The following is a 14,758-nucleotide window of genomic DNA, read 5'->3' as shown; positions in this document are numbered from 1 at the left end:
CAGGCTTCTCTGTCTGGCCATCCGACAGACGAGTCTGTGCTTGGTGGTTGCCAGGAGAACGGTACTTGCCTGACTGTATTGTGCCAAGTGTAATGTTTGGTGGAGGGGGGGATTATGGTGTGGGGTTCTTGGGCCCCTTAGTTCCAGTGAAATGAACTCTTAATGCTTCAGCATACCAATTTTGGGACATTTTGGACAATTTCATGCTCCCAACTTTGTGGAAACAGTTTGGGGATGGCCTCTTCCTGTTCTAACATGACTGCACACCAGTGCACAAAGCAAGGTCCATAAAGACATGGATGAGACAGTTTGGTGTGGAGGAACTTGACTGGCCTGCAGAGTCCTGACCTCAACCCGATAGAACTCTTTTGGGATGAATTAGAGAAGATACTGCGAGCTAGGCCTTCTCATCCAACCAACATCAGTGTCTGACCTCACAAATGCACTTTCTAGAACAATGGTCAGAAATTCCCATAAACACACTCCTAATCCTTGTGGAAAGCCTTCCCAGAAGAGTTGAAGCTGTTATAGCTGTGTGGTGGATTTTTAAAGAATAAAATAGTAAACTGTATATAAAACTAATATTAAAGGAGAAGTTCACTTTTAAAATGAAAATTCTGTCATCGTATACTCACCCTCATGTTGTTTCAAAGCTGTATGAATTTCTTTCTTCTGCTGAACAGAAAGGAAGATATTTAGAAGAATGTCAGTAACCAGACAGTTTTTGGGTCCCATTGACTTCCATAGTAGGAAAAAAATATACTATGGAAGTCAATGGGACCCAAAAACTGTCTGGTTACTGACATTCTTCTAAATATCTTCCTTTCTGTTCAGCAGAAGAAAGAAATTCATACAGCTTTGAAACAACATGAGGGTGAGTATATGATGACAGAATTTTCATTTTAAAAGTGAACTTCTCCTTTAACTCTAACATCTAACCTTATTTCTCTTTTTAGGCCTAACATGATAACACTTTGAAACACAATGTACTAAAACGTTCTGTCCTGTGTTTTTGAATGTTGTATGTTGTGTTGCCATACCCCTTTTACTTTGGTTGTGTGAGTGTAAAAATAACAAATATGGGAAATGAAACTAGACAGATGACTAAGTTTGAACCTTGTGATTAACAATGAAGTAATCATTAAAACAAAGTTTGCTTTACCTAGTAACAGAAGGGTTTGCATATGAAGAACCAATCAAATTCATATAATTTTGCCATACCTCCCTATTCTATAAAAACTATTGTATTCGTGTTAGCTGGTGGGATTCTCAATGGAATTTGTCTGAGATCCTCCAGCCTTGCTTCTTCTTGGGAGAGATTCCCTGAGAACTGCTCTGGAACTCTTCCGGCCGTGATTAAAGCATTTAAAGGACATTTGCTGAAGTCTGTTTGTCGATCATTGCTGCGCAGCAAGAAAGCTAGTTAGGTAAGCAAGTTAGTTAGGTAGACTATATATTAAATGTCGATTGGAGACGACCCAGGTAGCTATATAGAGGACGTTGATTGGAGATGACCCAGGGAATGTCGATTGGAGACGACCCAGATAGTTAGGTTTAGGGAAAAATCTACCACAGCTGCAAAGGGTGGGTCAACTCCATATTAAACCCTACTGATTAAGAATGGGATGTCATTAAAGTTAATGTGCATGTTAAAGGAGAACTCCGGTCAATTTTAACATTGAGCTCATTTTTTTGTAAATTTGGAGTGCTGTCAGTACAGAGAACAACGACAAAAATCGGTGTTGCCTACACCGCGTTATCCTCTTTTTAAAATTTGCACCCTGTTGACTTCAATGGGGCAAGTTTTAAACCTGCTTTTAGCCTCTTAACATCCTTGATGTGTCATTACAAGTGCCCAGCCATGTGAGTGATTCCTTCAGAGTGAACGCGGGTGAATCTGACTGCAGTAGATGTGAAAGATATGAATAAAAATGATGTTTATTCAGCCAGCGCACATACCTGTATTTACATCCTGTTTTCGGTCGAAGCCCACAGTAGTCGATTGTCGAGTTCGGGCGCATGATCGTACGTACTAAACCTATGCGCGTGAACTCGACAATCGACTACTGTGGGCTTCGACCGAAAACAGGATGTAAATACAGGTATGTGCAGGTATGTTAAGAGGCTAAAAGCAGGTTTAAAACTTGCCCCATTGAAGTCAACAAGGTGCAAATTTTAAAAAGAGGATAACACGGTGTAGGCAACGCCGATTTTTGTCGTTGTTCTCTGTACTGACAGCACTCCAAATTTACAAAAAAATGAGCTCAATGTTAAAATTGACCGGAGTTCTCCTTTAAGGCAGACGTGCCAAATCTTTTGGCAATATAGTGTATATATACATGTTTTAATATGTAGACCACTTTTATTATTGATTATTTTACTGATTCATTTTGATGTTAACAGAGTTTCAACCAGTATAACAAAAAATGTTTATAAAAAAATTGCTTACCCTAAATTTATAAATAAGCCTAAAGTTTCTTTAATGAGCATACTGTAGGTTTCAATTTCATTTTTCTTTCAGTCTTCTTAGGGAATTTTAAATAATCTTAATTTATTTTCAGTGGTGTTTGTTCTCATATCCTTAACCAAAAAATAACATCAGTAATCGCTACAGTAAGTCACTAATCCTGAATCTGAGGCAAGGAAGGCTGTAACATTTAATAGAGAATAACAGCACATGTTGTTTTAAATAGCTTGATGGGGTGGCAATTACGCCAGTCAGGTTACATTTACAGTTGGAGCATTCTTTGTTCAGCACTGAACAAATAACTTCTTTAAATGACAAGTACTGGTCTCAAAAAGCAATTCTCTTTCACAGTACATCATGTTTAGTCAGGTTACCATATTTACAAGCATATTTCAGTGCAGTTAATGGCCATTGCTACCTATTACACTCTATGTGCTAATCAACAAACAATGGATCAAATGCTTCAAAATCATGTACTGCTAACATTCAAATCACTAAGTGAAATTTGTATTTGTAAGTCTTTTATTTCTTAAAACTCTTTGCTTTATTGTAGCATTCTAATCCAGTTTATCAGACTGAATGCTGATCTTTTCCACAGCAAAAATCCTTTTGGTGGTAATAAATCCTTAACTTTGTCAACAAGCAAAAAAAGAAAAAAAAAGAAAAGAATTTGTCAACACACCTACTCTCCCATACGTCGTCTCACTTTAACAGGACTGTCCGAATTTTTCACTTGTTTATTTATATGTATTATAGTTTTTGATAATGTTGATTATGCACTTTTTTCTATTCACTGTTTCTGTCTCTCCTGAACTTGTCCTAATTTCTCCCTGCAGTCATGTCGTGTAAGTGTCCAGCCAGTTCACTCACCTAGACCTCACACAACTAACTCTAACAGGATTACGAGATCAGGCTCTGGTACTAAGAAAGGCATTGATTTCTCAGTGGGCACAACTCAACAAGATAAAGATAAGACAAAGATCTGCTTAAGCCAATTTGCAAGGTGCTCACCTAACTGGATACTGGACACTAACCTGCCAGCTCTGGCTAAAGGAATTATGGTTTTAAACTAATTGTTTTCTCCCTCATGGTGAGAAGCATGCAGTCGATTTACATGTAGTCCTGTTCAAGCTATTTTCTGTATATATTTTGTAAATAATAAAATACGCTAGATAAACAAACAATTACATGAAAAGAATGTATACCCTTTAAGTGAACCTCGGGGAACATTAAAATAATACAAAATACATGTCATTACCCCTTTAAAGGTGCTCTAAGCGATGTTGGGTGACGTCAATTCTTGTTGACGTTCGAAGTATAGTCAAACAAAACGGAGGCTAGCTCGACCCTCCCTCCTCCTCATCCCGTCCCCTCCCCCTCCCTCCCTTCCGTGCTTCCTGAAACAGGCTTTTCCTATGTAAATTCGGGACTTTGCGCGTTCCTTCTCCTTTTCCCTCTTCTTTGCTATTTGTTCATCGAAACGTCGTCTCTTTGGTCGTGTGTCGGCCATATCAAAATTCAAGAGAATATAATTCTAACCTTAGTCGTTGTCGTTGTCTAGGACCTCTCTCCTATAGCTAACTTTCTTCATGCTTCTCTCTCCTCCACTCCCCACACCCCCCTTCATGTGCACACGCGCTAACCCCCCAACCCCCACTCCAAAATCATTCTTGTCGGTTATTGGCAAACACTGTTTGTTATGTTTCGTGGTCCAGGTTGGCCCAGTTTCTTTTTATTGCCGTTTGTGGAGCCTGGTCTGTCTACAGAGACCGTAGACAGACAGTTTTTTTTATACAGTTTTTATACAGTGTGTTTAGGGGACAGGCAGCTAGCGGATAGTGAGGAGATGTTTGCTGTATGTGACAAAAAAGTTTTGCCCTAAAAAACGTGTGACATCGCTTCGAGCACCTTTAATGTAGCCTAATATCCTGTCTACTCAGCCTTCAATTATGTTTTTCTTTCAGTTTTAGATGCATCCATCATGCACTGCCTACAATGGATAACATGATTTCACCAAGTAATGTTATATGTTCCTGGATCAACATCTTTGATCCTGGAACAACATTCCAAACCCGAAACAGTACCTTTATACAGGTACACTCTAAAAAATGCTGGGTTGTGTTAACCCAATGTTGGGTCAAATATGGACTAACCCAACGTTGGGTTAAAAATTAATTTTAAAAATGGACAAACTCAGCCGTTGGTTTATATTTTTAATGTAACCAATGCAATTTGTCCATTTTTAAATTGCATTTTTGTCCATTTTTGATTTTGCCCAAAATCCAATTTGTCCATTTTTAAATTGCATTTTTTAACCCAACGTTGGGTTAGTCAATATTTGACCCAAAATTGGGTTAACACAACCCAGCAGTTTTTAGAGTGTAGGCTTATACATACACAAAAGCAACAGATAGGCATTCACAAAATTGACTTGGACTCAAAGCTTACCTGTAACTGTAATATAAGGTGTAATATGATTCCAACGAAGGACCAAAATGATTCCAGAAAAGCTACACTAAAGTTAAATGCTTGAGACATGATCTAGATGTTTTCTACCAGGCATTTTAATATAAGTCCACTATTGTTATTAGTAAACTTACTCCCGTCTCACGCTACATGTGAGACGAGTTTTCCCACACGGACACAGGTAAGATTATTTATTTATTTTAGTTGTTGTTGTTTTTACCCTGTTGACTGACTGAATCAGCTTCTCTGTTTCGGACACAACCTGATTTAGATAGGCTACTCTTTCAAAGGAGAGAGTGGTGTCTACTAACATTCCTTTGGCGACACCTCTAGGTGGCAGGTGGAAATGACATGCAATGGATATGTTATGTTGAGATTTTGCAGTACTAAGTACTCTGACCGGAATGTTTGCATTTCTTAATTTCTAAAATTAACAAATTTATAATAAAAATATAATAAAAATAAAAATATAATAATAATATCACCATACAGTGAGACTGATGCTTAAGGCCCGTTCACACCAATAACAATCACTTTAAAATAACTATAACGAACTATATAAGCGTCCACAACAACGCACGATAATGTTATGATTAATATAAGTACGTTCTGTTTAATATAAGCATGAGCTGCAGTTATTGCCTGCCGCTTTAAATGCTCGAGCAGCTATAGTTTGATTGGCTGTTCAATGTTTTTATCTTTTATCAGTTGGGAAAAAAAACAAAAGTTATTCCAACGATATTGTATTGTATACCAAGATTATTATACTTATCATTGATCAGGTCGAATACTGATCCTTTCCCATCCCCACCTGTTAAGCCATCCATCCCGTTTTCTATTCCCCTCCATGGACCTGGCCCCACATCCCTCCCCCTGACCTTCCACCGTCCACCTCCCTCCTGGACTCTTGTTTTTTTTTTTTTTTAGGAGCGTCTGGTAGCCGCTCTTTAAAGGAGAAGTTCACTTTTAAAATGAAAATTCTGTCATCATATACGCACCCTCATGTTGTTTCAAAGCTGTATGAATTTCTTTCTTCTGCTGAACAGAAAGGAAGATATTTAGAAGAATATCAGTAACCAGACAGTTTTTGGGTCCCATTGACTTCCATAGTAGGAAAAAAATATACTATGGAAGTCAATGGGACCCAAAAACTGTCTGGTTACTGATGTTCTTCTAAATATCTTCCTTTCTGTTCAGCAGAAGAAAGAAATTCATACAGCTTTGAAACAACATGAGGGAGAGTATATGATGACAGAATTTTCATTTTAAAAGTGAACTTCTCCTTTAATGTCACAGTGTCTGGTTTTGTGTATCCCCGGGTAACCACTAGAGGTCTTCTTCCCCCACGGTGTCATTCACTCATGAACTACATTTCCCATCATCCTTGTCTGTTTTATCATTGATCATTGCACGCAGCTGTTTCCCCTCACCTTGTTAGTATCTGTGTATTTATACCCTGTCTGTTCAGTCATTGTTATGAAGTCCTTGTTGAATGTCACACTGCTTTTGGAAGTCTGTTACGTTTGTCCGCACGCACGCACGCACGCACGCACGCACGCACGCACAGCCAAAGAGCAGCCAGGCTGTTTTCTATGAACAAAAACCATCAAAATCAAACTCTAACTGTAACCCTAACCTGGACCTTGGAGGAACTAATCTTATTAAGGCTAAACATGCAGTCAACCTTTTAAAATCTGCTTGCCTAATCCATTGGGAATGGTTTTAGATGTGTTAATTAGAACTTAATGTGTCCTTTGATAACCTGTTGTCTGCTGCCCAGTGTAATTTCAGTAACCAAGCCTATTTAGATCTATCTAAACTGAATGTCAGTTTCATAGACACATACATTGACTTAAAGAAGAGTGGCTTTTTGTTTTCCACAGAGGAAAAAAAGACATGTTTGGAATGGCATGGAGGTGAGTTTTATATATAATGACAGAATTTTCATTTTAAGATAACTTTCAAACGTAAGGCTCTCTCTCTCATATTTAAACAGTTTTAAAGCCAACATTAAAAATGTGTCTATCTGATATAGATTTGATCAGCAAGCTTTAATTTAACAGTACAGTAAAATACAAGGATGGAAAAGGTATGGAATGCATATGAAAATGCACCAAAAAGCATGTAAGAGGATTTGGGTGAAGGACAAGAAACATGGTCACAGCAGAGCAGCAGGAATTGGAAAGGGAAAAAAGCTTTTGTCATTTCTCATCCCCTTCTGTGAAAGCTGCCCATTTATGCCAGTATCCTGTTATGCACTGTGGCCCTCAGCATTTTCGCCATTGTTTTGATGATTATGTGTGCATGTTTTTGATAGTTTCTTGTTTTATACATGGGTCATAAAAAGTGGGAACTCAAAGATCTAAGACTTTTTCTATGTACACAAAAGGCCTATTTCTCTCAAATATTGTGTTAGTGAGCACTTCTTCTTTGCCGAGATAATCCATCCACCTCACAGGTGTGGTATATCAAGATGCTGATTAGACAGCATGATTATTGCACAGGTGTGCCTTAGGCTGGCCACAATAAAAGGCCACTGTAAAATGTGGGGGGGTCAGGAAACCAGTCAGTATCTGGTGTGGCCACCATTTGCCTCATGCAGTGCAACACATCTCCTTTGCATAGAGTTGATCAGGTTGTTGATTGTGGCCTGTGGAATGTTGGTCCATTCCTCTTCAATGGCTCTGCGAAGTTGCTGGATATTGGCAGGACCTGGAACACTCTGTCGTATACGCTGATCCAGAGCATCCCAAACATGCTCAATGGGTGACATGTCTGTGAGTATGCTGGCCATGCAAGAACTGGGATGTTTTCAGCTTCCAGGAATTGTGTACAGATCCTTGCAACATGGGGCCATGCATTATTATGCTGCAACATGAGGTGATGGTCTTGGGTGAATGGCACAACAATGGGCCTCAGGATCTCATCACGGTATCTCTGAGCATTCAAAATGCCATCAATAAAATGCACCTGTGTTCGTTGTCCATAACATACACCTGCCCATACCATAACCCCTCCGCCACCATGGGCCACTCGATCCACAACGTTGACATCAGCAAACTGCCCACCCACACTACGCCATACACGCTGTCTGCCATCTGCCCTGTATAGTGAAAACCGGGATTCATCCGTGAAGAGAACACCTCTCCAAAGTGCCAGACGCCATCGAATGTGAGCATTTGCCCACTCAAGTCGGTTATGATGAGCTTCCCTGAGACGGTTTCTGACAGTTTGTGCAGAAATTCTTTGGTTATGCAAATCGATTGTTGCAGCAGCTATCTCTGGTGGATGGTCTCAGACGATCTCGGAGGTGAAGATGCTGGATGTGGAGGTCCTGGGCTGGTGTGGTTACACGTGGTCTGCGGTTGTGAGACTGGTTGGATGTACTGCCAAATTCTCTGAAACGCCTTTGGTGAAATTAATTCACGGGTAACAGCTCTGGTGGACATTCCTGCAGTCAGCATGCCAATTGCACGCTCCCTCAAAACTTGCGACATCTGTGGCATTGTACTGTGTGATAAAATTGCACATTTTACATTTTACTGCACACAGGTGGATGGATTATCTTAGCAAAGGAGAAGTGCTCACTAACACAGATTTAGGCAGATTTGTGAACAATATTTGAGAGAAAAAGGCCTTTTGTGTACATAGAAAAAGTCTTAGATCTTTGAGTTCAGCTCATGAAAAATGGGGGCAAAAACAAGTGTTGCATTTATAATTTTGTTGAGTGTATATATATATATATATTGTTGTATTTTATACTAGTATACTAGTACTAATAAAAGGAAAACGCAGCTGAACAAGCGTGCAGAAGTTCAACACTTTATTCTTTTATTCTGCTTCTTTTTTACCTCAACACTCCAAGGTAATAGCGACCCCTAGTGGCAGAGCATATTAACCCAGCATAACATTAAGCCAACACAACATTTTCCCCACTTTTAAGAATATTAGCCAAAGGAAGGTATATTAAACATAGCTTACTCCTATCCTGAACAAGACAATAAACAGCTGTTTTAAACATACCTAATTCGCCTAGGTTATCACGTGGAAAGTACATTAAGGTCTCTTATTACATAACACAAAAAAATGCATATTTCTTCATATCCATCAGCAATTACGGACTCCAGCATATCTCAACACATACAATCACAGAAGCAGCAGAACTGTGCAGATACTCTATTCAACATCAACACGTAACATCTGGAAAATTAACAACTTTACAGTAGAGATGTACTATCGTGATGAGATGTACTATCGTGATGAGTGTGCATGTGTACAGTTCATGTGACAAAGTCTTTGTGCCAGATTGGCGGGCGTCTGATTCTGGACTGTCTTTGAGCTACCGGTGTGACAACCGGCGTTGGAACCTCTGTAGGATCATTATCCGAATGGTTTTGACCCGGACATGGTGACAGGTGTATTGCATTCCACACTTTTCCATCATCAAGGACATATGTGTCCTGACCTTTTTGTCTCTGCACTGAACAAGGCGGACTGAATTTCGGCCTGCCCTTTTTCACATGTGTAGGTATCCGCACCCGCACTCTGTCACCTGGTCGTAACGCAGATGGTTTCGCTGCACGTTTGATATCAGTGTAGGTCTTGACTTGAGACTGGTGAGCATGAACGCGAGCTCGCACTGTAGCATCAGTAGAAGCAGAGGGCCGGGTGGGTAAAATGTGTAAGGTTGTTCTCAGTTTGCGTACAAGCAAGAGTTCACAGGGAGCAACACCAGTAGTGGCATGAGGTGTAGCGCGATAATGCAGCAAGAAGTCCCTCACAGAAGTTTTCCAGGGCTTTCCTTCCAAATTTGCAGTTTGAACACAATCCTTCAGAACACGGTTCATGCGCTCCACAGCCATGTTTGATATTTCTGATTGGAAGGAAATCAGCAAAAGTAAGAAATGTAAATTGCACACCATTGTCAGTCACAATTTCCACCGGGTTGCCAAACCGGCTGAATGTTGTGGCAAGAAAGTCTGTGACAGTATCTGTAGTGACATTACTATTGAACGCTATTTCTGGCCACTTACTGTAGTAGTCAACTAAAGTGAGTGCATACCTGCAATCCCAGGTCCCTAACTCGAATGGTCCGACTATGTCCAGTCCAACCTTTTCCCACGGCGCAGAAGGAAGTGGCACGGGCTGAAGTGGAGGCGTATGAGTCTTTGCACTTTTGTCGTGGGTTTGGCAAAGTTGGCACGAAGAAATTGCGGACTGGGCTGAGTGGTCCATGCCAGGCCACAAAAACAAGTCACGAAGACGCTGTTTGGTCCTGACGATACCCTGGTGACCCTGATGAGCTAAATTAATTAGGGCACCCCACAGAGATACTGGCACCACCAAGCGGTATGAACCTCTGAAGACCAGGCTGTCTTGTGCTGCAAGTTCATCCCTGACATGAAAGTATGATGCCAGCTCAGGTGGAAGGTTTTTCTTGTTTTTAGGCCAGCCTATAAGTATTTGCTGCCGCAATGCTGTCAGTTCAGGACAAGCAGTGCATTCTTTGGAGAACTCCTCCAATGAAAGAGCACGGAGTTCAGCAGAGAGGAATGCCACCATATCGGGTTCCATGGTAGAATCAGCATCCTCACAGGCAGGAAAGGGGTAGGCGTGAGAGGCAGTTTGCTGTGACATTTTCGGCTCCTGGCTTGTATGACACTTCATAATTAAAGCAGAGCAGACGTGCGGACCATCTCGCGATGCGCATTCCAGCACGCACCATACCTTTAGTCGCCAGCAGTGTAGTTAGGGCCTGATGGTCCGTCCGAAGTGTGAATCGTCGGCCCCACAAAAATGTTCACCACCGTTCCACAGCCCACACGCAGGCTAGAGCCTCTTTCTCCACAATGGAATATTTTCGCTCTGCTTCTGAGAGTGAGCGAGAGGCAAAGGCGACGGTGCGCTCAGAACCGTCGGCATGAATCTGAGTTAACACAGCCCCAATTCCATAATCCGAAGCATCACAGGTTACCAGCGTATGCAGTGCTGGATCAAAGACTGCCAAAGCTGGGCTGTTCACAATGAGCTCCTTCACTTTCTCAAAGCTTTTCTGTGCATCCTCAGTCCAACTGTAAACACCAATGTTCTTTAAGCATGCCCGCATAGGCTCCACCTCCGAAGAGTAGTTCGGCACAAACCGTGAATACCAGGACGTCAGTCCTAAGAATGAACGTAATTTGGCTGCGTCAGTGGGAGCTGGTGCTTGCAAGATAGCCTGAATATGGCAGTCATTGGGTAGCAGGCCTTGCGCAGTAATAGTGTGTAGGAAGGCTTGTGCAGCTGAACTTGCATTTTTCCCGATTCAGTGTGAGACCTGCATGCTGCAGTGTTGTTAAAACAGCCTGCAGGTTGCGATCATGTTCGGCTGCAGTGCGTCCATACACAATCACATCGTCTAGATAGTTCTGGACTCCATGAAGGCCTTTCAGTATTGTAACCATCATTTTTTGAAAAGCTGCCGGCGCCGAGGCCAAGCCATACGGTACCCGACGAAATCGAAACAGCCCTTCATGAGTGATGAAAGCCGTCAGATCTCGGCTGTCCTCGTGGAGCATCACTTGGAGGTATGCGTTGTTCAGATCGATGCTTGAAAATATTGTGGCCCACTTTAATTCAGTGAATAAGTCCTCCATGTGTGGAAGTGGATGGCTATCGATTATTACTGCCCTGTTTGGCTCCCGCAAATCCACACATAAGCGAATTTCTCCATTTTTCTTTGTTGTCACCACAATAGGTGACACCCATGGGGAAGCATCCACCCTCTCAATGAAGTTTTCAGCTTGTAAACGACAAAGTTATTTGGAAACTGCATTCCTAACCGTTAAAGGAAGTCTGCGCAGCTTTTGCTGTACAGGCGGTACTGATTCTCTTACTTTCACCCGATGTACAAAGCCTTTGGCGCATCCGATGGCCTCTGTTGTAGCCGTCACTTGTCTCACTACGGTAGGAGAGAGGGGTGAGACCACTTCATTTCCAGCAATATGAATGTTTAGGCCAGACACTAAGTCCATGCCCAGTAAAGGGGTCCAGTTCTCAACAACATAGATGCTAGTACTGGCCACCGCATCTCCGTAATATACATGTGCACACAAGCATCCGAGAACAGGCAGTGCTGCTTTAGAGTAAGTCACCAGTTTCACACGGGGGGGTCGTAAAGAAGATGTACTGAAATGACGCTTATAAAGGTGATGAGGGAGGATGGAAACAGCAGAACCTGTGTGGACTGTGAGCTCAAATGGGACAGGGCTCACTCCCTCAGTTCCAATAGTCACAGTGCATTTTATTTTCTCACACAGCGGTTTCCCTTCCACTTCAAGCACATGCACAATTTCGGGGACCTCCATTTCAGGGGCATCAAGAACTTGCACTTTTTTTTCTGAGCGGCAAAACTTTGAAAGCATCGGCAACAGTCCGACCTGTATCAGGCAGCGTGTAGAAAACTTTTAACCCCTCGGCTCCCAGGCATTGTAGTAAAACGGCGCGCTTCCTCTCCTCCGGCCACCGATCTCCTGTAGCATCGATGGCGACAAGATAGTTTTCAAACATCTTCCGCCAAGTATGAATCGGTACCGAGGGATGACCCAGGCATGGCAAGAACAAAGCAGGCGTAGGTAAACTGAGAGTTGCCATCCTCGTCGCCAAATGTTGTATTTTATACTAGTACTAATAATAATATAATACTAATATATATATATCAGTCAATGATGCCACTATGGTAGTTACTGGAATAATTATTTCTATAAATCTCCAAGTAGGACAAGCATTTATTTGTGGTTTTAGTTAGTAGGTTGTGGTGGCTGCAATCAAATGCATGTATTGTGTGTAGCTGTAGCCCCATGCTTTATCATTAAGCCTATGACCATGACCCTGTCTAAGAGCCAGAAGTGACAGATGGATGAACAGAATGACAAAGATTGGACTGCAGTAGAGGAACAGTGAGGGTCAGTCCAGCCTCCTCTTACTTGTACCTCCTAATATCGAACACCATGACGTCTTTTCATTTGCTCAGCTGAGTCTATGATTATCTGAGACTCTGTCCCCTTGAGTAAAACATAAGTGCCACTGCGACATCATGTGTCACCATGTAAGATGATTATTCTGCCATTATGTAATTAACTGTGTAAGCGCTCTTAGGGCCTTTTTAACACTTCTTAACTAGCCTTACAATGTAATGTTAGTGTGAATTTACACTATAATTTAGTACAGTATTGTTAGGGGGAAACAGTTTAGGACCCAAGGACCAAATGTTTGAAAGAAGACCCGGAGTCAGAATTATAATAAATTGAAGAAAAATTTTACTGAAGATAGTTTGAAGTTTTATCAGCAGAAGTCAGCTTCAAGACTCACACAGGAGTTTGTAGGCCGCCCCGCTTACAGTTACAAAGATCATAGCAGTTAAACCCTACACCAAGGTCTAAGCTACGTCCTTGCTTCAGGTTGCAGTTTCTGATTGGCTAAGAAATAGATAAACATAGTAAATTTCCACACATATACAGATAGACGGAAGCAGATCTCCATCGATTAGGCAGCTGACACTCGGACCCTGAAGTTAGGCACGTCAAATCTTCCAGGTCGCAGATTTGGGTTACTGGGTGCCAGCCTGTCCAGAACAACAACTGTCAATCTCCAATAATGCCAGTGGTTCCTTAACCTGTAACCAAGAAGACTAACACACACACACACACACCGACACACAGCTTTTCCAAGGTTGGATTTGGCCAGGCTCTAACTATAAACAGGAGAGTCCTCTCAAAACATCAAGATAATGTGTTCTTTCTCTCAAGGAGAGCTACAATTGGAAAGTAAGGCTTTAACGAAGAAATGGTCCCTTAAACTATTGGCTTCAATGACCCCCTATATGTTTTAACACGTTGAAGACCTTTCTCAAACACAAAACAAGTCCCTATTTCATTTCTGGAAGCCGGGCTAAATAAGCAAGCACTGTTACTGCATTCAAATATCAAATACAGACATTAAAGAATACATGAAAAGAACATTTCAATAATCACTGGTAACTTCTATAACAAAGTAAAATCTCCAGAGAAGTCATTCAACTTTTATATTTAGAAGGAAAAATATTGATTAATATCTTTATTTTAATCACTCATTACATGAAGCAGCAGTGGATTATAATCCACCACCTTCAGTATTTACTGTTAAAATGTTGTAAAAATACTGCAATATATATGTAGAGCTTGTTTGTCTTTTGTTAATCAAAATTATATGTGCATTACTGCCTTGCATAATCATATCTCTCTGTTTTCTATCAAGCTCTTTAAATCACGCTCACTGCACTCTTTTAGTCCAAGGCCTGTAATTGAACAGCTGTAGAATTTCTCAGTGGTAACCTTTAATTTGGCACAAGCAACATGCCAGTGGCTAAAATCTCATGATCACCTAAAAGCTGCAATTTGGATCCTAGGCAGCTGCAAGCAGTTAGCTTCACTGCAGTGCTGGATATACTCTGCAGATATAGAGATGTTAACCACATGGCTCTGATAGGGCTCTGACAGGCCAAAAGATCCTAATTGCTCCCTTACACCCCTTCATTAAAAGGCTTAATGGGGAAAACACAGTAGCTTCAGATGTGGATGTTGTCTCTTTTGTAAAAGACGCTGCAAACAAAGAAGAAACATAAGAGAAGCACTGATAGAATATAAGATAATTCACTTTTGAGTCTCCAAATGGGATTGCTTCTGTTTGAATGTTCCTTTTTGTCATTTCTACCGAGATTGCTAATTTCAGATTCATTGTTTTTCCAGGAACAAACTGAAATGGTAATGATAGCATTCATTATGGTGAAATACATAAAACAGCCATTTA

Source organism: Squalius cephalus (assembly GCF_949319135.1).
Source record: "Squalius cephalus genome assembly, chromosome: 10".
In the NCBI taxonomy this organism is placed as follows: domain Eukaryota; kingdom Metazoa; phylum Chordata; class Actinopteri; order Cypriniformes; family Leuciscidae; genus Squalius; species Squalius cephalus.
Note: the sequence above shows the minus strand (reverse complement) of the source record.